Here is a 27,519-nt window from a genome sequence, read left to right as displayed (position 1 = left end):
CCTGAGCCCAGTCCTCAAGTAAGGCCTCTCAGTGGCTAGATGAAGAGACAGCATATTGGGCCTGCCATGCCCCTAGGCCCCAATTTTTAATCATAGTTTGGGTTGTCCCATCACTCTTAGCCAGGGCTCTCCTTTGGATTTCCTTTTTGGCTGGGACACCTAAGGTAACAAACCTGAGAGGAGACTTCCCGTCCCACAGATTGACAAAAAACAATTGGGACCGGGCCACATCCACAGAGAGGAAGATTCGTCCATGGCCCATGAGGCCTCCCCACATTCCACGGCCATCGTTGATACAAAATCCAGAGACAAAAGCCTGAGCAAGTGCCTCAGACTCGCTGTTTCTTCATATCCTGAAGAGTTCTTCTCATGGTTTTTAGATTTGGCCTGCCATACCTACGTCCCCAAACCTAAGCTGAGTTTGTGTTTTCAGACTTCTGTCCTCAAAGTCCTGGGCCACACACTCTCCAGGCTGGGGCCCCTGGAGCCACACATTAGGACTGTGCCTAACCCATACATGGGAATTCTGCCCATTCCGTTGTCCAAAATCGTACAAATTATAAGGATTCTCCAAAGTCCCCGAGGCCATCCCAATAGTTTAGGTCTCCCGGGTCAAACAAGGGCGGTCTGACACCAGCTGAGCATCTACCTCCAATTATAATATAGATTGATGTCCCCAGAGAAGAAGTTGAAAACAAACAGGACCCTAGGCCATAATCGGATCCATTGATTTGGTTACAGGCATGTCTCCTGAAAAGCCTGGATTCCAATAGCAGCATAGGTGGTTTACAGAGGCACCCATCAGAACAAATCTCGTCTCCGCAAGGAAACTTGTGCTTGGGAGCTATGTCAAACGCTTAGGAGAATACTTCATGGTCCCGGTGCCACCGCCAATTTCCAAGGCCCTCGTGGACACAAACACACATTAGGCTCCATCCTCAGGACAGTCCATTTCAACTCAGCAACCCCGGTTGCTCGCGTAGAGCCATCAGATCTCAACTGTCTTGTTGCTAGGAGACAATTGGAAAGCGAGACGGGCTTCCCAGACATCCATCCTCAAATAGTGCTCTGGCGTCATTCCATATGGGATGTCCTGGAGCTGCCCAACAGGTTTCAATTATCCCTCAGAAAGAATCCTTGAAGGGGGCTTCCCACAACTCCCAACGTGGGAAAATCTCCCTGGCCTTGAGATTCTGCTCCGTTCATGAAGGGGCAGTCATGCACAGAAACGCCAACCTGAGCCAACGTCTGATCCTCGCCGTTACTTCAGATGCTTGAGATATAGGTTCAGATCTGCTGGGGTACCTGCCGTGCCCTTGGCCTGAAGCCCAAGTCTAGCTTGTGTTCTCAAACTTCTGTCCTTACACTCCTGGCTCAGAAGCCCTCAAGTTTGGCAATTCCGGACCCACAATGCAGCATTCTTCCTGCCCTCTAGAAAAAATATATTTCCTAATGAGCTGCCCAGGCACATCAAATGAGGATAAACCTACACGACACTTGACTGTACCCAAATTATACAGTCTAACCTGGGCACTAATGCACAGTCTGACACAACCTGAGCCCGACCCTCCTGACCAACACCCAAGCAGTTGACCGCACACTGAGCGCATGAGCCCTGCCATGGCCTTAGGGCGTCATCTCTCCCAACTGCGGTTTTCAGGCTTCAGAACCTAGACCTAATATCCAACCACTGCCCAGGGTTGAAAATGATGCAGAAATCAGAACTCCTTCCCCATGGCTAGAAACCTTGTGATTGCCATGTTGTCCAAAGTTTAGTGTAGTTGAAACCAGTGTGGCCCATGAGGCCCCTCCCATGCTCGCGGGCCACAAAGGTCAAAAACACACATTTTTACCCTCAGGCTGAGCCCAGTCGTCAAGTAAGGCCTCTCAGTGGCTGGAGGAAGAGACAGCATATTGGGCCTGCCATGCCCCTAGGCCAAATTTTTAACCATAGTTTGGTTGTCCCTTTACTCTTCCCAAGGTATCTGCTTTGGAATTCCTCTTTGGATGGGACATTGAGGTAACAAGCCTGAAAGGAGACCTGCCTTCCCACAGATTGACGAAAAACAATTGCGAATCGGGCCAAATCCTCAGAGTGGAAGATTCGTCCATGGCCCATGAGGCCTCCCAACATTCCACGGCCATCGTTGATACAAAATCCAGAGACAAAAGCCTGAGCAAGTGCCTCAGACTCGAAATTTCTTCATATCCTGAAGAGTTCTTCTCATAGTTTTTAGATTGTGCCTGCCATACCTACGTCCCCAACCTAAGCCGAGTTTGTGTTTTCAGACTTCTGTTCACAATGTCCTGAGACACACACCCTCCAGGCTGGGGCCCCTGGAGCCACACATTAGGACTGTGCCTACCAATCCATGGGAATTCTGCCCATTCCATGGTCCAAAATCATACAAATTAGGAGAAACCTCCAAAGTCCGTGAGGCCATTCCAATAGTGTAGGTCAACCGGAAAAAACAAGGGCTGTCTGACACCAGCTGATAATCTACCGCCACTCATACCATAGATGGATGTCCCCAGAGAAGAAGATTGAACCAGACAGGACCCTAGGCCATAATAGGATCCATGCCTTGGTTTACAGGCATGTCTTCTCAAAAGCCTGATTCCAATACGATCATAGGGGATTTCCTGAGGCACCCATTAGAACTCATCTCGTCTCCACAAGTAAACCTGTGCATGGGAGCTATGTCAAAAGCTTAGGAGAGTACTTCAGGGTCCTGGTGCCATCGCCCCATTCCAAGGCACTCATGGACACAAAAACACATTAGAACCCATCCTCAGAAAAGTCCATTTCAACTCAGCCACCCCGGTTGCTCCCGCAGAGCCATCAGATCTAAACTGTCTTGTTGCTAAAAGACAATTGGAATGCGAGGCGGGCTTCCCAGGCATCCATCCTCGAACGGTGCTCTGGAGTCATTCCATATTGGATGTCCTGGAGCTGTCCAACATGTCTCAATTGTCCCGCAGAAGGAATCCTTGAAGGGGGCATCCCACAACTCCCAACGTGGGAAAACCTCAATGGCCTCGAGATTCTGCTCCCTTCATGAAGCAGCCGTCATGCACGGAAACTCCAACCTGAGCCAACGTCTGATCCTCGCCCTGACTTCAGATGCATGAGATATTGGTTCAGATCTGCAGGGGGTACCTGCCGTGCCCTCTCCCTGAAACCCAATTCTAGCTTGTCTTCTCAGACTTCCATCCTCACACTCCTGGTGCCGAGGCCCTCAAGTTTGGCAATTCCGGACCCACAATGCTGCACTCTGCCTGACCTCTAGAAAAAAATTATTGCCTCATGAGCTGCCCAGGCACCTTAAATGAGGATAAACCTACACAGCACTCGACTTTACCCAAATTATGTAGTCTAACCTGGGCACTAATGCATTGTCGGACACAACCTGAGGCTGGACCTCCTGACCAACACCCAGAAAGCTGACCGCACAATGAGCACATAAGACCCGAAATGGCCTTAGGTCATCATCTCTTCCCTATCTCAGTTTTCAGGCTTCAGAACCGAGACCTTAACTCCAATCACTGCCCCGGCGTGCCTGTGATGCAGAAATCACAACTCCTCCTTACCCATGGCAAGAAACCTTGTGGTTAGCACGTTGTCCAACGTTCAGTGTAGGAGAAACCAGCATTCTTCCTGAGGCCCCGCCCATTCTTGTGTGCGACGAGGGCATAAACACGCATTGTGACTCTCAGCATGAGTCCTGTACTCTAGTAAGTCCTTTCAGTGACTGGAACATTAGATGCAATAATGGTCTTGACATGTCCCTAGGCCCCAATTTTTAACCACATTTCTGATTGTCCAATCGCCCCTCCCCAGGGCTCTACTTTGGAACCCCTCATTTGGTGGGACACCTGAGGTTAAAAAAGAAAATAACAACAACAACAAAAAAAAAACGGATTTCTTCCATCCCACAGAATGACCACAAACTCTTTGGACTGGGCCAAACCAGCAGATAGAAAGACTCATCCATTTCCCATGAAGTCACCCAGAAATTTCACGACCATGAGTTACACGGTATCCAGAGACAAAAACTTGAGCAAGAGCCTCACACTCGCCCTTTTTACAAATCCCGAAGAATTTTTCTCATGGTCTGTAGATCAGTCCTGCCATATTTATGTCCTGAAACATAAGACGAGTTTGTGTTTTCAGACAACTGTCCAAACAGCCCTGGCCTACACAACCTACAGGCTCAGGCCCCTGGAGCCAAACCTGAGGACTGTACTTGCCCTCACCAAGGGAATTGTGTGTTCCCATTCCAATGGCCACAACCCTACTAATAGGATAAACCTCCAAAGTCCCTGATCCATCTCAATAGTGGTGTCTTCCCAGGAAAAAGAGGGGCAATCTGAGCCCATCGGAGCACCTACCTGCACTCAGACCCATAGACAGATGTCCCCAGAGGTAAAAAGGAAAGAACAGGCCCCTAGGCACTAATCAGATCCATTGCTTTGGTTTCCAGGCATCTCTCCTCATTGGCCTGGATTTCAAAACCAGCATATGGCTCTTTTATGACTCACCCATCAGAAAACATCTCATCTCCACATGGGATACTTGGATGTTCGATCTGGGCAAAGCTTCTGTTTAGGAGAACCCTCAGGGCCCCAGTGCCACCGCTTCATTCCAAGGTCTCCATAGACACAAAACCACATTAGGACCCATCCCCAGGAGAGTCCATTTCAACTCAGCCTCCTCGGTTGCTCCCCCAGATCCAGCAGATCTAACCTGTCTTGTAGCAAGGAGACTGTTGAAATGCGAGGTGGGCTACCCAGCCATCCATCCTTAGAACCCTGCTCAGAATCTTTGGCCTGGAGCCTAACAACAGGTCTCAATTGTCCTGCAGAAGACTCTTTGCAGTTTGGAGCTGCTCACAACTCCCATCGTGGGAAAACCCCCATGGCCTCGTGATGCCCCCCCTTCATGAAGGGGCCATCAGGGACAGAAATTCCAACCTGAACGATCGTCCGATCCTCGCCCTGACTTCAGATGCACGAGATCTCGATTCTGGTCTGCAGATTGTGCCTGCCATGTCCTCACCCAGAAACCTAAGCCTAGCTTGTGTTCTCAGAATTCTGTCCTCAGACTACTAGCCCACAATCCCTCCAGTTTGGCAATCCAGCACTACAATGCAGCACTCTGCCTGCCCTCCAGAAGAAAAGCATTGCCCTCTGGGGAGACCCAGTAACCCCAAGTGAGGATCAAACTGCACCTACCTTGGCTGTACCCCAAATACATAGGCTGACCAGGGCTCTAATGCCCTTTCTGACACAGCCTGAGCCTGGACCTCCTGGCCCACCCAGACTGCTGGCCGCACACTGAGCACATCGAGCCGCCATGGCCTTAGGTCATCATCTCTTCCCAACCTCGGTTTTCAGGCTTCAGAATCTAGACCTTATCTCCAATCACTGCCCAGGGTTGAACATGATGCAGAAATAAGAACTCCTTCCCCATGGCAAGAAACCTTGTGGTTGGCATGTTGTCCAACCTTCAGTGTAGTTGAAGCCAGTGTGGCCCATGAGGCCCCGCCCATACTCTTGGGCACATTGGTCACAAACACACATTGTGACCCTCAGCGTGAGCCCAGTCCCCAAGAAAGGCCTCTCAGTGGCTGGATGAAGAGATAGCATATTGGGCTTCCCATGCCCCTAGGCCCCAATTTTTAACCATAGTTCGGGATGTCCCTTCAGTCTTCTCCACGGCTTTGCTTTGGAATTCCTCTTTTGGTGGGACACCTGAGGTAACAAAACTCAAAGGAGTCCTCCCATTCCACAGATTGACGAAAAACGATTGGGAATCGGGGCAAATCCTCAGAGAGGAAGCTTCGTCCATGGCCCATGAGGCCTCCCCGACATTCAACGGACATCGCTGATACAAAATCCAGAGACAAAAGCCTGAGCAAGCGCCTCATACTCGCACTTTCGTCATATCCTGAACAGTTCTTCTCATGATTTGTAGATCGGGCCTGCATACCTAAGTCCCCAATCCTAAGCTGAGATTGTGTTTTCAGACTTCTGTCCTCAAAGTCCTGGACCACACACTCTCCAGGCTGTGGCCCCTGGAGCCAGACATTAGGACTGTGCCTACCAAACCATGGGAATTCTGCGCCTTCCATGGTCCAAAATCTTAGAAATTAGGAGAAACCTCCAAAGTCCCTGAGGCCATCCCAATAGTGTAGGTCGCCCGGAACAAACAAGGGCTGTCTGACACCAGCTGATAATCTACCTACACTCATACCATAGATGGATGTCCCCAGAGAAGAAGATTGAACCAGACAGGACACTAGGCCATAATAGGATCCATTACCTTGGTTTACAGGCATGTCTCCTCAAAAGCCTGATTCCAATATGAGCATAGGGATTTTCCTGAGGCACTCATCAAAACTCATCTCGTCTCCACAAGAAACCTGTGCATGGGAGCTATGTCAAAAGCTTAGGAGAGTACTTGAGGGACCCGGTGCCACCGCCCCATTCCAAGGCCCTCATGGACACAAAAACACATTAGGACCCATCCTCAGGAAAGTCCATTTCAACTCATCCTCCCCGGTTGCTCCCACAGAGCCATCAGATCTAAACTGTCTTGTTGCTAGGAGACAATTGGAATGCGAGGCGGGCTTCCCAGGCATCAATCCTCGAACGGTGGTCTTCAGTCATTCCATATTGGATGTCCTGGAGCTGTCCAACATTCTCAATTGTCCCGCAGAAGGAATCCTTGAAGGGGGCATCCCCAAACTCCCAACGTGGGAAAACCTCAATGGCCTCGAGATTCTGCTCCCTTCATGAAGCGGCCGTCACGCACGGAAACTCCAACCTGAGCCAACGTCTGATCCTCGCCCTGACTTCAGATGCATGAGATATTGGTTCAGATCTGCAGGGGGTACCTGCCGTGCCCTCTCCCTGAAACCCAAGTCTAGCTTGTCTTCTCAGACTTCCGTCCTCACAATCCTGGTCCCGAAGCCCTCAAGTTTGGCAAATCCGGACCCACAATGCAGCACTCTGCCTGACCTCTAGAAAAAAATTATTGCCTCATGAGCTGCCCAGGCACCTTAAATGAGGATAAACCTACACAGCACTCGACTTTACCCAAATTATGTAGTCTAACCTGGGCACTAATGCACTGTCGGACACAACCTGAGGCTGGACCTCCTGACCAACACCCAGAAAGCTGACCGCACACTGAACACATAAGACCCGCCATGGCCTTAGGTCATCATCTCTTCCCTATCTCAGAATTCAGGCTTCAGAACCGAGACCTTAACTCCAATCACTGCCCAGGCGTGAGTGTGATGCAGAAATCACAACTCCTCCTTACCCATGGCAAGAAACCTTGTGGTTGGCACGTTGTCCAACGTTCAGTGTAGGAGAAACCAGCATTCACCCTGAGGCCCCGCCCATCCTTAAGTGCGACGAGGGCATAAACACGCATTGTGACCCTCAGCATGAGTCCTGTCCTCTAGTAAGTCCTCTCAGTGGCTGGACCATTAGATGCCATAATGGGCATGACATGTCCCTAGGCCCCAATTTTTAACCAGATTTCTGATTGTCCAATCGCCCCTCCCCAGGGCTCTACTTTGGAACCCCTCATTTGGTGGGACACCTGAGGTTAAATAAGAAAACTAGAACAACAAAAAAATGGACTTCTTCCATCCCACAGAATGACCCCAAACTCTTTGACTGGGCCAAACCACCAGAGAGTAAGACTCGTCCATTTCCCATGAAGTCACCCAGAAATTTCACGACCGTGAATTACACGGTATCCAGAGACAAAAACTTGAGCAAGAGCCTCACACTCGCCCTTTTTTCAAATCGTGAAGAGTTCTCCTCATGGTCTGTAGATCAGTCCTGCCATATTTATGTCCCGAAACATAAGACGAGTTTGTGTTTTCAGACAACTGACCAAACAGCCCTGGCCTACACAACCTACAGGCTCAGGCCCCGGGAGCCAAACCTGAGGACTGTACTTGCCCTCACCAAGGAATTGTGTGTTCCCATTCCAATGGCCACAACCCTACTAATAGGATAAACCTCCAAAGTCCCTGATCCATCTCAATAGTGGTGTCTTCCCAGGAAAAAGAGGGGCTATCTGAGCCCATCTGTGCACCTACCTGCACTCAGACCCATAGACAGATGTCCCCAGAGGTAAAAAGGAAAGAACAGGCCCCTAGGCACTAATCAGATCCATTGCTTTGGTTTCCAGGCATCTCTCCTCATTGGCCTGGATTTCAAAACCAGCATATGGCTCTTTCATGACTCACCCATCAGAAAACATCTCATCTACACATGGGATACTTGGACGTTCGATCTGTGCAAAGCCTCTGTTTAGGAGAAGCCTTCAGGGCCCCAGTGCCACCGCTTCATTCCAAGGTCTCCATACACACAAAAGCACATTAGGACCCATCCCCAGGAGAGTCCATTTCAACTCAGCCTCCTCGGTTGCTCCCCCAGATCCAGCAGATCTAACCTGTCTTGTTGCTAGGAGACAATTGGAATGCGAGGTGGGCTACCCAGCCATCCATCCTTAGAACCCTGCTCAGAATCTTTGGCCTGGAGCCTAACAACAGGTCTCAATTGTCCTGCAGAAGACTCTTTGCAGTTTGGAGCTGCTCACAACTCCCATCGTGGGAAAACCCCCATGGCCTCGTGATGCCCCCCCTTCATGAAGGGGCCATCAGGGACAGAAACTCCAACCTGAGCGATCGTCCGATCCTCGCCCTGACTTCAGATGCACGAGATCTCGATTCCGGTCTGTAGATTGTGCATGCCATGTCCTCACCGAGAAACCTAAGCCTAGCTTGTGTTCTCAGACTTCTGTCCTCAGACTACTGGCCCACAAGCCCTCCAGTTTGGCAATCCAGAACTACAATGCAGCACTCTGCCTGCCTTCCAGAAGAAAAACATTGCCCCCGGGGTGACCCAGTAACCCCAAGGGAGGAACAACCTGCACCTACCTTGGCTCTACCCCAAATACATAGGCTGACCAGGGACTAATGCCCTTTCTGACACAGTCTGAGCCTTGACATCCTGGCCCACCCAGACTGCTAGCCACACACTGAGCACATCGAGCCGCCATGGCCTTAGGTCGTCATCTCTTCCCAACCTCGGTTTTCAGGCTTCAGAATTTAGACACTATCTCCAATCACTGCCCAGGGTTGAACGTGATGCAGAAATCAGGACTCCTTCCCCATGGCAAGAAACCTTGTGGTTGGCATGTTGTCCAACCTTCAGTGTAGTTGAAGCCAGTGTGGCCCATGAGGCCCCGCCCATGCTCTTGGGCCACATTGGTCACAAACACACATTGTGACCCTCAGCGTGAGCCCAGTCCCCAAATAAGGCCGCTCAGTGGCTGGATGAAGAGATAGCATATTGTGCTTGCCATGCCCCTAAGCCCCAATTTTTAACCATAGTTTGGGTTGTCCCTTCAGTCTTCTCCACGGCTTTGCTTTGGAATTCCTCTTTTGGTGGGACACCTGAGGTAACAAAACTGAAAGGAGTCCTCCCATCCCACAGATTGACGAAAAACGATTGTGAATCGGGGCAAATCCTCAGGAGGAAGCTTCGTCCATGGCCCATGAGGCCTCCCCGACATTCAACGGCCATCGCTGATACAAAATCCAGAGACAAAAGCCTGAGTAAGCGCCTCAGACTCGCAATTTATTCATATCCTGAAGAGTTCTTCTCATGGTTTGTAGATCGGACCTGCCATACCTACGTCCCCAAACCTAAGCTAAGTTTGTGTATTAAGACTTCTGTCCTCAAAGTCATGGGCCACACACTCTCCAGGCTGGGGCCCCTGGAGCCACACATTAGGACTGTGCCTACCAATCCATGGGAATTCTGCCCATTCCATGGACCAAAATCGTACAAATTCGGAGAAACCTCCAAAGTCCCTGAGGCCATCCCAATAGTGTAGGTCGACCGGAACAAACAAGGGCTGTCTGACACCAGCCGATAATCTACCTCCACTCATACCATAAATGGATGTCCCCAGAGAAGAAGATTGAACCAGACAGGACCCTAGGCCATAATAGGATCCATTGCCTTGGTTTACAGGCATGTCTCCTCAAAAGCCTGATTCCAATACAAGCATAGGGGTTTTCCTGAGGCACCCATCAGAACTCATCTCGTCTACACAAGAAACCTGTGCATGGGAGCTATGTCAAAAGCTTAGGAGAGTACTTCAGGGATCCCGGTGCCACGGCCCCATTCCAAAGCCCTCATGGACACAAACACATTAGGACCCATCCTCAGGAAAGTCCATTTCAACTCAGCCACACCGGTTGCTCCAGCAGAGCCATCAGATCTAAACTGTCTTGTTGCCAGGAGACAATAGGACTGCGAGGCGGGTTTCCCAGGCATTCATCCTCGAGCGGTGTTCAGGAGTCATCCCATATGGGATGTCCTGGAGCTGTCCAACATGTCTCAATTGTCCCGCAGAAGGAATCCTTGAAGGGGGCATCCCACAACTCCCACCATGGGAAAACCTCAATGGCTTCGAGATTCCGCTCCCTTCATGAAGCGACCGTCAGGCACGGAAACTCCAACCTGAGCCATCGTCTGATCCTCGATCTGACTTCAGATCAGGAGATATTGGTTCAGATCTGCAGGGGGTACCTGCGGTGCCCTCTCCCTGAAACTCAAGTCTAGCTTGTCTTCTCAGACTTCTATCCTCACAATCCTGGTCCCGAAGCCCTCAAGTTTGGGAATTCTGGACCCATAATGCAGCACTCTGCCTGACCTCTAGAAAAAAATTATTGCCTCATGAGCTGACCAGGCACCTTAAATGAAGATAAACCTACACAGCACTCGACTTTACCCAAATTATGTAGTCTACCCTGGGCACTAATGCACTGTCGGACACAACATGAGGCTGGACCTCATGACCAACACCCAGAAAGCTGACCGCACACTTAGCACATAAGACCCGCCATGGCCTTAGGTCATCATCTCTTCCCTATCTCAGTTTTCAGGCTTCAGAACTGAGACGTTATCTCCAATCACTGCCCAGGCGTGAGTGTGATGCAGAAATCACAACTCCTCCTTAACCATGGCAAAAAACTTTGCTGCTGGCAGTGAGTCAAGCCTTCAGTGTAGGAGAAAACGGCTTGGCCCATGAGGCCACGCCCATGCGTAAAGGCCGCCTTGGGCACAAACACACATTGTGTCCCACAGCGTGGGTAGCTTATTCAAGTAACGCCTCTCAGTGACTGGACGAAGAGCCCGCATATGTGGCTTGCAATTCCCATAGGCACAAAGGACTAACTAGATGGTGTGTATTCCAGTTGATGGAAGCCACCGCTGGGCTCTAGAGTCCCTCTCCTGTGGGGTCCCCTGTGGCATAAAACAGTACTCTTCCCTCCCTACAGAATGAACCCAAACACTTGGGAGCTTGGACAATCCCCCGAGAGGAAGGCTCTTCCTCGGCCCCTGAGGCAACCTCTACACTGACCGGCAACTGTGAACGCAACACCCAGAGACAAAAGCCTGAATGACTGTGTCCCACTTGCTTTCATTTGATATCCAGAGGATCTCCCCTCACGGACTGGAGATCAGGCTTGCCATTACCTTGGCCCCTAGCTAGCCAAGTTTGCTTTTTCAGACATCTCTCCCCACAGCCCTGGCAAACACAGCCTTTAGGTTGGATCCTCTGGAGTCATACTACAGGACCGTTCCAGCTGTCTCCTGGGAAGCTGTGTCCATTCCTTTGGCCACACAACTCCAGAATATGAGAAACCTCAAGGCCCCCGAGGACATCCCACTACTGGGAGCCTCCCTGGACACACAGGGGCATTCGGACACAAGCTGAGCAGCTACCTCCATGAAGGCATGCACACAGATGTCAACTGAGATAGAAGTTTGAGACGAACAGGCCCTTAGGCCCTAATCTCCACTCTTGCTTTGGTTTCCAGGTGTCACTCCTCAGAGGCTTGGTTCGAAGAACAGGATATGGGGCTTTCCTGAGACACTGAACAGAACTCCTCTCGTCTCCACATGGGAAGCTTCCTTGTTGGAGCCGTGTCAAACAACTCAGCTTGGAGAATACTGCAGAGTCCTTGAGCCATCTCCACATTCCAAGGTCTCTCAGGCCACCAAGCGACAGTAGGACTCATCTTCAGGAGAGTCCATTTCAACTCTCCCCTCTGGGTAGCTCACCCAGGAGCCCGCGGATTGAGCCTGCCTTGTCCTGACTAAAGAGTGGGAATATGAGGTGGCGATCCTAGGCATCCATGCTTAGACACCTGCTCTCGAGTCTTTCCGTATGGGGCCTCCTGGAACCATCCAATAGGACTCGACTGTCATGCAGAAGGAAACCCTGAGGTTTGGAGTAGTTCACAAATCCCATTGTAGACAAACCTCCCTGGCCTCATGAAGCCCCCACACCCTTCAGGAAGAAGCCATGCTGGACAAAAACTCTAGCCTGAGGCACGTCTCATAGTTGACATGACCTCAGTGCAGAAGATCTCGATTCAGCCTCTGCAGAGTGGGCCTGCCGTGCCCTCGGTCCCAAACCGCACGCTAGCTTGTGTTTTCGGACTTCCTTCCTCACACTCCTAGCAAACAAGCCCTCCAGATTAGGAACTCCAGAACCACAACCCAGCCCAGTGTCTTCCCAACGGAAGAAAAATGTTTCCTGTGGGGCTCTCCAGATATCCCAGCGGAGGATCAACGTGCTCCGGCCTCGACGGTACCCAAACTGAATAGTCTGCTCAAGGCACTCAGGCTCATCAGACACAGCCTGAAGCCAGACGTCCAGACAGACAAGGAGACAGCTGGCCGCACACCCAGCACTTCGGACACGCCATGGTCTTATGCCGTCACCTCTTCCTAACCTTGGTTTTCAGATATCTGAACCTAGACATTATATCAATTCTCCAACAGCTGGGTATCGCAAGCACAAAACAGAATTCTTCCTTCCCCATGGCTGTAAAGCTTGCTCTTGGCATGGAGTCACACCTTCAGGGTGGAAGAAACATTCATGGCCCCTGATGCCACGCCCAAACTTGAGTGCTGCTTGGGCACAAATTCACACTGTGACCCTCAGCATGAGCCCCATGTCAAAGAAAGGCCTGACAGGGCCTGGACCAAGAGCCCGCATATGGGGCTTGCCAAGCCCCTATACACACAATCCTCACCAGGTTTTGAGTTTTCCAGTCGCCCCGCCCCTACCTGGGGCTCTGCTCTGGAATCCCTTTCTTGGAAAGACACATGAGCCAGACAAAACGACTCCACCCTTCCCACAAAATGACCCCAAACTCTTGGGAGCTGGGACAAAACCCCAGAGAGGGATACTCGTCCACAGTCCCTGAGGCCACCCCTCCAATTCACGGCTATCCCGGACACAACATCCAGAGACAAAAGCCTGAAGGAACGCCTCCCACTCGCCCTTGTTTCAGAGGCCCAGGAACTCCCTCTCGGGCTGTACATCCGGCCTGACATACCGTAGGCGCCCCTCATAAACTGAGTTTGTGTTTTCAGACTTCTGTGCCCACAGCCTGAAACCCACACAACCTCCAGGCTAGGGCCTCTGGAGCCACAGCGAAAGTATGTGCCGGCCCTCTCCAAGGAATGTGTGCCCAATCCATTGACCTCACCCCTACAGGTTAGGGAAAAGCTCCAAGGCCCCTGAGGCCATAAATAGTGTAGGCCACCCTGGACTAAGAGAGGCTCTCTGACACCAGCGGAGCAACTATCTCCACTTAGACTCTCAGACAGTGTCCCCAGAGACAGAAGGTTGAAATGGACAGACCCCAGGCCCTAATCTGAACCTTAGCTTTGGATTCCATGTGTCCGTCCTCAGAGGACTGTTTTCGTAGACCAGCACACGGAGCTTTTCCGAGGCACCAAACCAAACCTCTCTCGTCTCCACATGGGGAGATTTCTTACTGGGGATGTATCAAACCCTTCAGGTAGGAGAGTTCCGCAGGGCCACTGAACAACCAGCACATTCCAAGGTCTCCAGGGACCCAAACGCACATTATGACGCATCCTCAGGAGAGGCCATTTCAACTCAGCCCCCTGGGTAGCGTGCCCCAGAGGCAGCAGATCAAACATATCTTGTCGCTAATGGCCAATGGGAGTGCGAGGCATGCTGTACAGGGATCCATCCTTCGAACCCTGCGCTCCAGTCCTTCTGTATGTTATGTCCTGGAACCCCTCAACAGGACTCGAATGTCCCGCAGAAGGAAACCTTCTGGTTTGGGCCAACCTCCAAACACAGCGTGGGAAAACTTCCTTGGCCTCATGAGGACACCGCTTCATGAAAGTGCCATCATGGACACATACTCCAGCCTCAGCCAACGTCTGATCCTCAGCCTGACTTCAGATGCAGGAGATTTTGATTCAGCCTCTGCAGAGTGGGCCTGTTCTGCCCTTGGGTCCAATCCTCACCCTAGATTGTGTTTTCAGACTTCTGTCCTCTCACTTCCGGCCCAAGGCCCTCACTCCTGGGATTACTGGGGCCACAATGAAGCACTCTGCCTGCCTCCCAGGAGAAAAACATTGTCTATGGTGCTGCCCAGAATCCCCAAATGAGGATCAAACTGCTTGGCCCTCGCAACACCCCAATTGCACAGGCTACGTTAAACACTGATGGTCTGTCGCAAATAGCCTGAGCCCAGACCTTCCAACAGACACCGACACAGCTGGCTGCACACCCAGCACATTGGACCCGCCACTGCCTAAGGCCACCATCCATTCCCAACCTTGGTTTTCAGTCATCGGAACCTAGACCTTATCTCCAATACCTGCACGGGGGGGAACCTGATGCACAAGTCAGAACCCCTCCTTCCCCATGTCTAGAAACCTTGCTGCTGGCAATGAGTCAAACCTTCAGTGTAGGAGAAAACGGCATGGCCCATGAAGCCACGCCCATTCGTGAGGCCGCCTTGGGCACAAACACAGATTGTGACCCTCAGCGTGAGTACGTTATTCAAGTAACACCTCTCAGTGACTGGACAAAGAGCCCGCATATGTGGCTTGCCTTGTCCATAGGCACCTAGGACTAACTAGATGGTGTGTATTCCAGTTGGAGGAACCCACTGCTGTGCTCTAGAGTCCCTCTCCTGGGGGGTCCCCTGTGGCAGAAAACAGTACTCTTCCCTTCCCACAGAATGAACCCAAACACTTGGGAACTAGGACTATCCCCCGAGAGGAAGGCTCTTCTTCGGCCCCTGAAGCAACCCCTACCCTGAACGGCCACTGTGAACGCAACACCCAGAGACAAAAGCCTGAGCGACTGCCTCCCACTTGCCCTCCTTTGATTTCCAGAGGATCTCCCCTCACAAACTGGAGATTAGGCCTGCCATTTCCTTGGCCCCCAGCTGAGCCAAGTTTGATTTTTCAGACATCTATCCCCACAGCCCTGGCAAACACAGCCTCTAGGCTGGGTCCTCTGGAGCTATGCCACAGGACCATTCCTTCTGTGTCCTGGAAATAGTGTCCATTCCTTTGGCCACACACCTCCAGAATATGAGAAACCTCAAGGCCCCCGAGGACATCCCACTACTGGGAGCCTCCCTGGACACACAGGGGCATTCGGACACAAGCTGAGCAGCTACCTCCACGAAGGCATGCACACAGATGTCAACAGAGGTAGAAGGTTGAGCCGGACAGGCCCTTAGGCCCTAATCTCAACTCTTGCTTTGGTTTCCAGGTGTCACTCCTCAGAGGCTTTGGTTCGAAGAACAGGATATGGGGCTTTCCTGAGGTACTGAACAGAACTCCACTCATCTCCACATGGGAAGCTTCCTTGTTTTAGCCGTGTCAAACACCTCAGGTTGGAGAATCCTACAGAGGCCTAAGCCACCTCCACATTCCAAGATCTCCCAGGCCACCAAGCCACAATAGGACTTATCTTAAGGAGAATCCATTTCAACTCTCCCCTCTGGGTAGCTCACCCAGGAGCCCGCAGATTGAGCCTGCCTTGTCCTGACTAAAGAGTGGGAATATGAGGTGGCGTTCCCAGGCATCCATGCTTAGACACCTTCTCTCGAGTCTTTCCGTATGGGGCCTCCCGGAACCATCCAATAGGACTCGACTGTCGTGCAGAAGGAAATCTTGAGGTGTGGAGTAGTTCACAAATCCCATCGTAGGCAAACATCCCTGGCGTCATGAAGCCCCCACACCCTTCAGGAAGAGGCCATGCTGGTCAAAAACTCTAGACTGAGGCACGTCTCATAGTTGACATGACCTCAGTGCAGGAGATCTTGATTCAGCCTCTGCAGAGTGGGCCTGCCGTGCCTTCGGTCCCAAACCTCACGCTAGCTTGTGTTTCAGACTTCCTTCCTCAAACTCCTGGCAAACAAGCCCTCCGGACTAGGAACTCCAAAACCACAACCCAGCCCAGTGTCTGCCCAACGGAAGAAAAACGTTTCCCTGTGGGGCTCTCCAGAAAACCCAGATGAGGATCAACCTGCTGGGGCCTGGATGGTACCCGACCTGGATACCATGTCTGTCTGACACAGGCTGAAGCCAGACGTCCAGACAGACAAGGAGACAGCTAGCCGCACACCCAGCACTTCGGACACGCCATATTCTTATGCCGTCACCTCTTCCTAACCTTGGTTTCAGATATCTGAACCTAGACAATATATCAATTCTCCACACAGCTGCGTATCGCAAGCACAAAACAGAAGTCCTGCTTCCCCATGGCTGTAATGCTTGCTCTTGGCATGGAGTCACAGCTTCAGCATGGGAGAAACCTTCATGGCACCTGATGCCACGCCCAAACTTGAGTGCTGCTTGGGCACAAATTCACAACGTGACCCTCAGCATGAGCCCCAAGTCAAAGAAGGGCCTCTCAGGCCCTGGACAAAGAGCCCGCATATGGGGCTTGCCAAGCCCCTATGCACCCAATCCTCACCAGGGTTTGAGTTTTCCAGTCGCCCCGCCCGGATCTGGGGCTCTGCTCTGGATTCGCTTTCTTGGAGAGACCCATGAGCCAGACAACACGACTCCACCCTTCCCACAAAATGACCCCAAACTCTTCGGAGCTGGGACATATCCCCAGAGAGGGATACTCGTCCATAGTCCCTGAGGCCAACCCTCTAATCCACGGCTATCCCGGACACAACATCCAGAGACAAAAGCCTGAAGGTACGCCTCCATCCCGCCCTTGTTTCAGAGGCCCAGGAGCTCCCTCTCGGGCTGTACATCCGGCCTGACATACCCTAGGCTCCACTCATAAGCTGAGTTTGTGTTTTCAGACTTCTGTGCCCACAGCCTGGAACCACACAACCTCCAGGCTAGGGCCTCTGGAGCCACAGCGAAAGATTGTGCCTGCCCTCTCCAAGGAAAGTGTGCCCAATCCATTGACCACACCCTACAGGTTAGGGAAAAGCTCCAAGGCCCCTGAGGCCATCAATAGTGTGGGCCACCCTGGACTATGAGGGGCTCTCTGACACCAGCGGAGCAACTATCTCCACTTAGACTCTCAGACAGTGTCCCCAGAGACAAAAGGTTGAAATGGACAGGCCCCCAGGCCCTAATCTGAACCTTAGTTTTGGTTTCCATGTGTCCGTCCTCAGAGGACTGTTTTCGTAGACCAGCACACGGAGCTTTTCTGAGGCACCAAACCAAACCTCTCTCGTCTCCACATGGGGAGCTTTCTTACTGGGGATGTATCAAACCGTTCAGTTAGTAGAGTTCCGCAGGGCCACTGAACAACCAGCACATTCCAAGGTCTTCATGGACCCAAACGCACATTATGACGCATCCTCAGAAGAGGCCATTTCAACTCAGCCCACTGGGTAGCGTGCCCCAGAGGCAGCAGATCAAACATATCTTGTCGCTAATGGCCAATGGGAATGCGAGGCATGCTGTACAGGGATCCATCCTTCGAACCATGCTCTCCAGTCCTTCAGTATGGTATGTCCTGGAGCCATGCAACAGGACTCGAATGTCCCGCAGAAGGAAACCTTGTGGTTTGGGGCAACCTCCAAACTCAGCGTGGGAAAACTTCCTTGGCCTCATGAGGCCCCCGCTTCATGAAGGTGCTATCATGGACACATACTCCAGCCTCAGCCAACGTCTAGTCCTCAGCCTGACTTCAGATGCAGGTGATTTTGATTCAGCCTCTGCAGAGTGGGCCTGTTCTGCCCTTGGCTCCAATCCTCACCCTAGCTTGTGTTTTCAGACTTCCGTCCTCTCACTTCTGGCCCAAAGCCCTCCCTTCTGGGAATTCTGAGGCCACAATGATGCACTCTGCCTGCCTCCCAGGAGAAAAACATTATCTATGGTGCTGCCCAGAAACCACAAATGAGGATCAAACTGCTTGGCCCTCGGCAACACCCCAATTGCATAGGCTACCTTAAACACTGATGCTCTGTCACATAGAGCCTGAGCCCAGACTTCCAACAGACACCGACACAGCTGGCTGCACACCCAGCACATTGGACCCGCCACTGCCTTAGGCCACCATCCATTCCCACCCTGGGTTTTCAGTCATCGGAACCTAGACCTTATGTCCAATCCCTGCACAGAGAGGAACCTGATGCACAAGTCAGAACCTCTTCTTCCCCATGGCAATAAACCGTGCTGCTGGCAGTGAGTCAAACCTTCAGTGTAGGAGAAAACGGCATGGCCCATGGGGCCCCGCACATGCGTGAGGGCCGCCTTGGGAACAAACACACATTGTGACCCTCAGCGTGAGTACCTTATTCAAGTAACGCTTCTCAGTGACTGGACCAAGGGACCGCATATGTGGCTTGCCTTGCACATAGGCACCCAGGACTAACTAGATGGTGTGTATTCCAGTTGATGGAACCCACTGCTGTGCTCTAGATTCCCTCTCCTGGGGGGTCCCCTGTGGCAGAAAATAGTACTCTTCCCATCCCACAGAATGAACCCAATCACTTGGGAGCTTGGACAATCCCCCGAGAGGAAGGCTTTTCCTCGGCAACTGAGGCAACCCCTACACTGAAGGGCCACAGTGAAAGTAACACCCAGAGACAAAAGCCTGAGCGACTTCCTCCCACTTGCCCTCCTTTGATATCCAGAGGATCTCCCCTCACGGACTGGAGATCAGGCCTTCCATCACCTTGGCCCCTAGCTGAGCCAAGTTTGCTTTTTCAGACATCTGTCCCCACAGCCCTGGCAAACACAGCCTCTAGGCTGGGTCCTCTGGAGCCATACCACAGGACCGTGCTTACGGTCTCCTGGGAAACTGTGTCCATTCCTTTGGCCACACACCTCCAGAATATTGGAAACCTCAAGGCCCCCGAGGACATCCCACTACTGGGAGCCTCCCTGGACACACAGGGGCATTCGGACACAAGCTGAGCAGCTACCTCCACGAAGGAATGCACACAGATGTCAACAGAGATAGAAGTTTGAGCCGGACAGGCCCTTAGGCCCTAATCTCAACTCTTGCTTTGGTTTCCAGGTGTCACTCCTCAGAGTCTTTGGTTCGAAGAACAGGATATGGGGCTTTCGTGAGGCACTGAACAGAACTCCTCTCGTCTCCACATGGGAAGCTTCCTTGTTGGAGCCGTGTCAAACACCTCAGCTTGGAGAATCCTGAGCCAACCGCACATTCCAAGGTCTCCCAGGCCACCAAGCCACAGTAGGACTCATCTTCAGGAGAGTCCATTTCAACTCTCCCCTCTGGGTAGCTCACCCAGGAGTTCGCAGATTGAGCCTGCCTGTCCTGACTAAAGAGTGGGAATATGAGGTGGCGTTCTCAGGCATCCATGCTTAGACACCGGCTCTCGAGTCTTTCCGTATGGGGCCTCCTGTAACCATCCAATAGGACTCGACAGTCGTGCAGAAGTGAACCTTGAGGTTTGGAGTAGTTCACAAATCCCATCGTAGGCAAACCTCCCTGGCCTCATGAAGCCCCCACACCCTTCCGGAGAGGCCATGCTGGACAAAAACTCTAGCCTGAGGCACGTCTCATAGTTGACATGACCTCAGTGCAGGAGATCTCGAGTCAGCCTTGGCAGAGTGGGCCTGCCGTCCCCTCGGTCCCAAACCTCACGCTAGCTTGTGTTTTCAGACTTCCTTCCTCACACTCCTGGGAAACAAGCCCTCCGGACTAGGAACTCCAGAACCACAACCCAGCCCAGTGTCTGCCCAACGGAAGAAAAACGTTTCCCTGTGGGGCTCTCCAGAAAACCCAGATGAGGATCAACCTGCTCGGGCCTCGACTGTACCCGAACTGGATAGGCTGCTCTGGGCTCATGCTCTGTCTGACACAGCCTGAAGCCAGACGTCCAGACAGATAAGGAGACAGCTGGCCGCACACCCAGCACTTCGGACACGCCATGGTCATATGCAGTCACCTCCTACTAACCTTGGTTTTCAGATCTGAACCTAGACATTATTCCAATTCTCCACACAGCTGGGTATCGCAAGCACAAAACAGAAGTCCTGCTTCCCCATGGCTGTAAAGCTTTCTCTTGGCATGGAGTCACACCTTCAGGGTGGGAGAAACCTTCAAGGCCCCTGATGCCACGCCCAAACTTGAGTGCTGCTTGGGCACAAATTCACACTGTGACCCTCAGCATGAGCCCCATGTCAAAAAAGGCCTGTCAGGGCCTGGACCAAGAGCCCGCATTTGAGGCTTGCCAAGCCCCTATGCACCCAATCCTCACCAGGGTTTGAGTTTTCCAGTCGCCCCGCCTGTACCTGGGGCTCTGCTCTGGAATCCCTTTCTTGGAGAGACTCATGAGCCAGACAACACGACTCCACCCTTCCCACAAAATGACCCCAAACTCTTGGGAGCTGGGACAAATCCCCAGAGAGGGATACTCGTCCACAGTCCCTGAGGCCACCCCTCCAATCCACGGCTATTCCGGACACAAAATCCAGAGACAAAAGCCTGAAGGAACGCCTCCAACTCGCCCTTGTTTCAGAGGCCCAGGAGCTACCTCTCGGGCTGTACATCCGGCCTGCCATATCCTAGGCACCACTCATAAGCTGAGTTTGTGTTTTCAGACTTCTGTGCCCACAGCCTGGAACCACACAACCTCCAGGCTAGGGCCTCTGGAGCCACAGCGAAAGATTGTGCCTGCCCTCTCCAAGGAAAGTGTGCCCAATCCATTGACCACACCCTACAGGTTAGGGAAAAGCTCCAAGGCCCCTGAGGCCATCAATAGTGTGGGCCACCATGGACTATGAGGGGCTCTCTGACACCAGCGGATCAACTATCTCCACTTAGACTCTCAGACAGTGTCCCCAGAGACAAAAGGTTGAAATGGACAGGCCCCCAGGCCCTATTCTGAACCTTAGTTTTGGTTTCCATGTGTCCGTCCTCAGAGGACTGTTTTCGTAGACCAGCACACGGAGCTTTTCCGAGGCACCAAACCAAACCTCTCTCGTCTCCACATGGGGAGCTTTCTTACTGGGGATGTATCAAACCGTTCAGTTAGTAGAGTTCCGCAGGGCCACTGAACAACCAGCACATTCCAAGGTCTCCATGGACCCAAACGCACATTATGACGCATCCTCAGAAGAGGCCATTTCAACTCAGCCCACTGGGTAGCGTGCCCCAGAGGCAGCAGATCAAACATATCTTGTCGCTAATGGCCAATGGGAATGCGAGGCATGCTGTACAGGGATCCATCCTTCGAACCATGCTCTTCAGTCCTTCAGTATGGTATGTCCTGGAGCCATGCAACAGGACTCGAATGTCCCGCAGAAGGAAAACTTGTGGTTTCGGGCAACCTCCAAACTCAGCGTGGGAAAACTTCCTTGGCCTCATGAGGCCCCCGCTTCATGAAGGTGCCATCATTGACACATACTCCAGCCTCAGCCAACGTCTAGTCCTCAGCCTGACTTCAGATGCAGGTGATTTTGATTCAGCCTCTGCAGAGTGGGCCTGTTCTGCCCTTAGCTCCAATCCTCACCCTAGCTTGTGTTTTCAGACTTCCGTCCTCTCACTTCTGGCCCAAGGCCCTCCCTTCTGGGAATTCTGAGGCCACAATGATGCACTCTGCCTGCCTCCCAGGAGAAAAACATTATCTATGGTGCTGCCCAGAAACCACAAATGAGGATCAAACTGCTTGGCCCTCGGCAACACCCCAATTGCATAGGCTACCTTAAACACTGATGCTCTGTCACATAGAGCCTGAGCCCAGACTTCCAACAGACACCGACACAGCTGGCTGCACACCCAGCACATTGGAACTGCCACTGCCTTAGGCCACCATCCATTCCCACCCTGGGTTTTCAGTCATCGGAACCTAGACCTTATGTCCAATCCCTGCACAGAGGGGAACCTGATGCACAAGTCAGAACCTCTTCTTCCCCATGGCAAGAAACCGTGCTGCTGGCAGTGAGTCAAACCTTCAGTGTAGGAGAAAACGGCATGGTCCATGAGGCCCCGCACATGCGTGAGGGCCGCCTTGGGAACAAACACACATTGTGACCCTCAGCGTGAGTACCTTATTCAAGTAACGCTTCTCAGTGACTGGACCAAGGGACCGCATATGTGGCTTGCCTTGCACATAGGCACCCAGGACTAACTAGATGGTGTGTATTCCAGTTGATGGAACCCACTGCTGTGCTCTAGATTCCCTCTCCTGGGGGGTCCCCTGTGGCAGAAAATAGTACTCTTCCCTTCCCACAGAATGAACCCAATCACTTGGGAGCTTGGACAATCCCCCGAGAGGAAGGCTTTTCCTCGGCAACTGAGGCAACCCCTACACTGAAGGGCCACAGTGAAAGTAACACCCAGAGACAAAAGCCTGAGCGACTTCTTCCCACTTGCCCTCCTTTGATATCCAGAGGATCTCCCCTCACGGACTGGAGATCAGGCCTTCCATCACCTTGGCCCCTAGCTGAGCCAAGTTTGCTTTTTCAGACATCTGTCCCCACAGCCCTGGCAAACACAGCCTCTAGGCTGGGTCCTCTGGAGCCATACCACAGGACCGTGCTTACGGTCTCCTGGGAAACTGTGTCCATTCCTTTGGCCACACACCTCCAGAATATTGGAAACCTCAAGGCCCCCGAGGACATCCCACTACTGGGAGCCTCCCTGGACACACAGGGGCATTTGGACACAAGCTGTGCAGCTACCTCCACGAAAAAATGCACACAGATGTCAACAGAGTTAGAAGGTTGAGCCGGACAGGCCCTTAGGCCCTAATCTCAACTCTTGCTTTGGTTTCCAGGTGTCACTCCTCAGAGGCTTTGGTTCGAAGAACAGGATATGGGGCTTTCGTGAGGCACTGAACAGAACTCCTCTCGTCTCCACATGGGAAGCTTCCTTGTTGGAGCCGTGTCAAACACCTCAGCTTGGAGAATCCTGAGCCAACTGCACATTCCAAGGTCTCCCAGGCTACCAAGCCACAGTAGGACTCATCTTCAGGAGAGTCCATTTCAACTCTCCCCTCTGGGTAGCTCACCCAGGAGTTCGCAGATTGAGCCTGCCTGTCCTGACTAAAGAGTGGGAATATGAGGTGGCGTTCTCAGGCATCCATGCTTAGACACCTGCTATCGAGTCTTTCCGTATGGGGCCTCCTGGAACCATCCAATAGGACTCGACTGTCGTGCAGAAGGAAATCTTGAGGTGTGGAGTAGTTCACAAATCCCATCTTAGGAAAACTTCCCTGGCCTCATGAAGCCCCCACACCCCACCGGAAGAGGCCATGCTGGACAAAAACTCTAGCCTGAGGCACGTCTCATAGGTGACATGACCTCAGTGCAGGAGATCTCGATTCAGCCTCGGCAGAGTGGGCCTGCCGTCCCCTCGGTCCCAAACCTCACGCTAGCTTGTGTTTTCAGACTTCCTTCCTCACACTCCTGGGAAACAAGCCCTCCGGACTAGGAACTCCAGAACCACAACCCAGCCCAGTGTCTGCCCAACAGAAGAAAAACGTTTCCCTGTGGGGCTCTCCAGAAAACCCAGATGAGGACAACCTGCTCGGGCCTGGACGGTACCCGACCTGGATAGGCTGCTTTGGGCATTCATGCTCTGTCTGACACAGCCTGAAGCCAGACGTCCAGACAGACAAGGAGACAGCTGGCCGCACACCCAGCACTTCGGACACGCCATATTCTTATGCCGTCACCTCTTCCTAACCTTGGTTTCAGATATCTGAACCTAGACATTATTCCAATTCTCCACACAGCTGGGTATCGCAAGCACAAAACAGAAGTCCTGCTTCCCCATGGCTGTAAAGCTTTCTCTTAGCATGGAGTCACACCATCAGGGTGGGAGAAACCTTCAAAACCCCTGATGCCACGCCCACCTTGAGTGCTGCTTGGGCACAAATTCACACTGTGACCCGCAGCATGAGCCCCATGTCAAAAAAGGCCTGTCAGGGCCTGGACCAAGAGCCCGCATTTGAGGCTTGTCAAGTCCCTATGCACCCAATCCTCACCAGGGTTTGAGTTTTCCAGTCGCCCCGCCTGTACCTGGGGCTCTGCTCTGGAATCCCTTTATTGGAGAGACACATGAGCCAGACAACACGACTCCACCCTTCCCACAAAATGACCCCAAACTCTGGGAGCTGGGACAAATCCCCAGAGAGGGATACTCGTCCACAGTCCCTGAGGCCACCCCTCCAATCCACGGCTATTCCGGACACAAAATCCAGAGACAAAAGCCTGAAGGAACGCCTCCAACTCGCCCTTGTTTCAGAGGCCCAGGAGCTACCTCTCGGGCTGTACATCCGGCCTGCCATACCCTTGGCGCCACTCATAAGCTGAGTTTGTGTTTTCAGACTTCTGTGCTCACAGCCTGGACCCACACAACCTCCAGGCTAGGGCCTCTGGAGCCACAGCGAAAGATTGTGCCTGCCCTCTTCAAGGAAAGTGTTCCCAATCCATTGAACACAACCCTACAGGTTAGGGAAAAGCTCCAAGGCCCCTGAGGCCATCAATAGTGTAGGCCACCCTGGACTATGAGGGGCTCTCTGACACCAGCGGCGCAAATATCTCCACTTAGACTTTCAGACAGTGTCCCCAGAGACAGAAGGTTGAAATGGACAGGCCCCCAGGCACTAATCTGAACCTTAGCTTTGGTTTCCATGTGTCCGTCCTCAGAGGACTGTTTTCGTAGACCAGCACACGAAGCTTTTCCGAGGCACCAAACCAAACCTCTCTCGTCTCCACATGGGGAGCTTTCTTAATGGGGATGTATCAAACCCTTCAGGTAGGAGAGTTCCGCAGGGCCACTGAACATCATCATATTTCAATGTCTCCATGGACTCAAACGCACATTATGACGCATCCTCAGAAGAGGCCATTTCAACTCAGCCCCCTGGTAGCGTGCCCCAGAGGCAGCAGATCAAACATATCTTGTCTCTAATGGCCAAAGGGAATGCGAGGCATGCTGTACAGGGATCCATCCTTCGAACCATGCTCTCCAGTCCTCCCGAATGGTATTTTCTGGAGCCATGCAACAGGACACGAATGACCCACAGAAGGAAACCCTGTGGTTTGGGGTAACCTCCAAACTCAGCGTGGGAAAACTTCCTTGGCCTCATGAGGCCCCGCGTTATCAAGGTGCCATCATGGACACATACTCCAGCCTCAGCCAATGTCTGATCCTCAGCCTGACTTCAGATGCTGGAGATTTTGATTCAGCCTCTGCAGAGTGGGCCTGCTATGCCCTTGGCTCCAATCCTCTCCTCGCTTGTGTTTTCAGACTTCCATCCTCACACTCCTGGCCCACAAACCCTCCCTACTGGGAATTCAGGGGCCACAATGAAGCACTCTGCCTGCCTCCAAGGACAAAAACATTGTCTATGGTGCTGCCCAGAAACCCCAAATGAGGATCAAACTGCTTGGCCCTCGGAAACACCCCAATTGCATAGGGTACCTAAACAATGATGCTCTGTCGCATAGAGCCTGAGCCCAGACCTTCCAACAGACACCGACACAGCTGGCTGCACACCCAGCACAGTGGACCCGCCAATGCCTTAGGCCACCATCCATTCCCAACCTGGGTTTTCAGTCATCGGAACCTTGACCTTATCTCCAATCCCTGCACAAGCGGGAACCTGATGCACAAGTAGAACCCCTCAATCCCCATGGCAAGAAACATTGATGCTGGCAGTGAGTCAAACCTTCAGTTTAGGAGAAAACGGCATGGCCCATGAGGCCTCGCCCATGCGTAAGGGCCGCCTTGGGCACAGACACACATTGTGACCCTCAGCGTGAGTACCTTATTCAAGTAATGCCTCTCAGTGACTGGACCAAGAGCCCGCATATGTGGCTTGCCTTGCCCATAGGCACCCAAGACTAACTAGATGCTGTGTATTCCAGTTGAGGGAGCCCACTGCTGTCTCTAGGCTCCCTCTCCTGGGGGGTTCACTGTGGCAGAAAACAGTACTCTTCCCTTCCCACAGAATGAAACCAAACACCTGGGTGCTTGGACAATCCCCTGAGAGGAAGGCTCTTCCTGGCCCCTGAAGCTACCCCTACCCTGAACCGCCATTGTGAACGCAACACCCAGAGACAAAAGCCTGAGCGACTGCTTCCACTTGCCCTCCTTTGATATCCAGAGGATCTCCCCTCACAGACTGGAAATCAGGACTACCATTACCTTGGCCCCTAGCTGAGCCAAGTTTGCTTTTTCAGACATCTGTCTCTACAGCCCTGGCAAACACAGCCTTTAGGCTGGGTCCTCTGGAGCCATACCACAGGACCGTGCCTGCTCTCTCCTGAGGATCTGTGTCCATTCCTTTGGCCACACACCCCCAGAATATGAGAAAACTCAAGGCTCCGAGGACATCCCACAACTGGGAGCCCCCCTGGACACACACCGGCTTTCGGACACAAGCTGAGCAGCTACCTCCACGAAGGCATGCACACAGATATCAACAGAGATAGAAGGTTGAGCCGGACAGGCCCTTAGGCCCTACTCCCATCTCTAGCTTTGGTTTCCAGGTGTCACTCCTCAGAGTCTTTGGTTCGAAGAACAGGATATGGGGCTTTCGTGAGGCACTGAACAGAACTCCTCTCGTCTCCACATGGGAAGCTTCCTTGTTGAATCCGTGTCAAACACCTCAGCTTGGAGAATCCTGCAGTGTCTCTGAGCCACCTCCACATTCCAAGGTCTCCCAGGCCACCAAGCCACAATAGGACTCATCTTCAGGAGAGTCCATTTCAACTCTCCCCTCTGGGTAGCTGACCCAGGAGCCCGCAGATTGAGACTGCCTTGTTCTGACTAAAGAGTGGGAATATGAGGTGGCGTTCCCAGGCATCCATGCTTAGACACCTGCTCTCGAGTCTTTACGTATGGGACCTCCCGGAACCATCCATAAGGACTCGACTGTCGTGTAGAAAGAAACCTTGAGGTTTGGAGTAGTTCACAAATCTCATCTTAGGAAAACCTCCCTGGCCTCATGAAGCCCCCACACCCTTCAGGAAGAGGCCATGCTGGACAAAAACTCTAGCCTAAGGCACGTCTCATAGTTGACATTACCTCAGTGCAGAAGATCTCGATTCAGCCTCTACAGAGTGGGCCTGCCGTGGCCTCGGTCCCAAACCTCACACTAGCTTGTGTTTTCAGACTTCCTTCCTCACACTCCTGGTTAACAAGCCCTCCAGACTAGG

This window comes from Mustela nivalis (genome assembly GCF_964662115.1).
Source record: "Mustela nivalis genome assembly, chromosome: 9".
NCBI classification, from domain to species: Eukaryota; Metazoa; Chordata; class Mammalia; order Carnivora; family Mustelidae; genus Mustela; species Mustela nivalis.
This window is presented reverse-complemented; position numbering follows the sequence as displayed.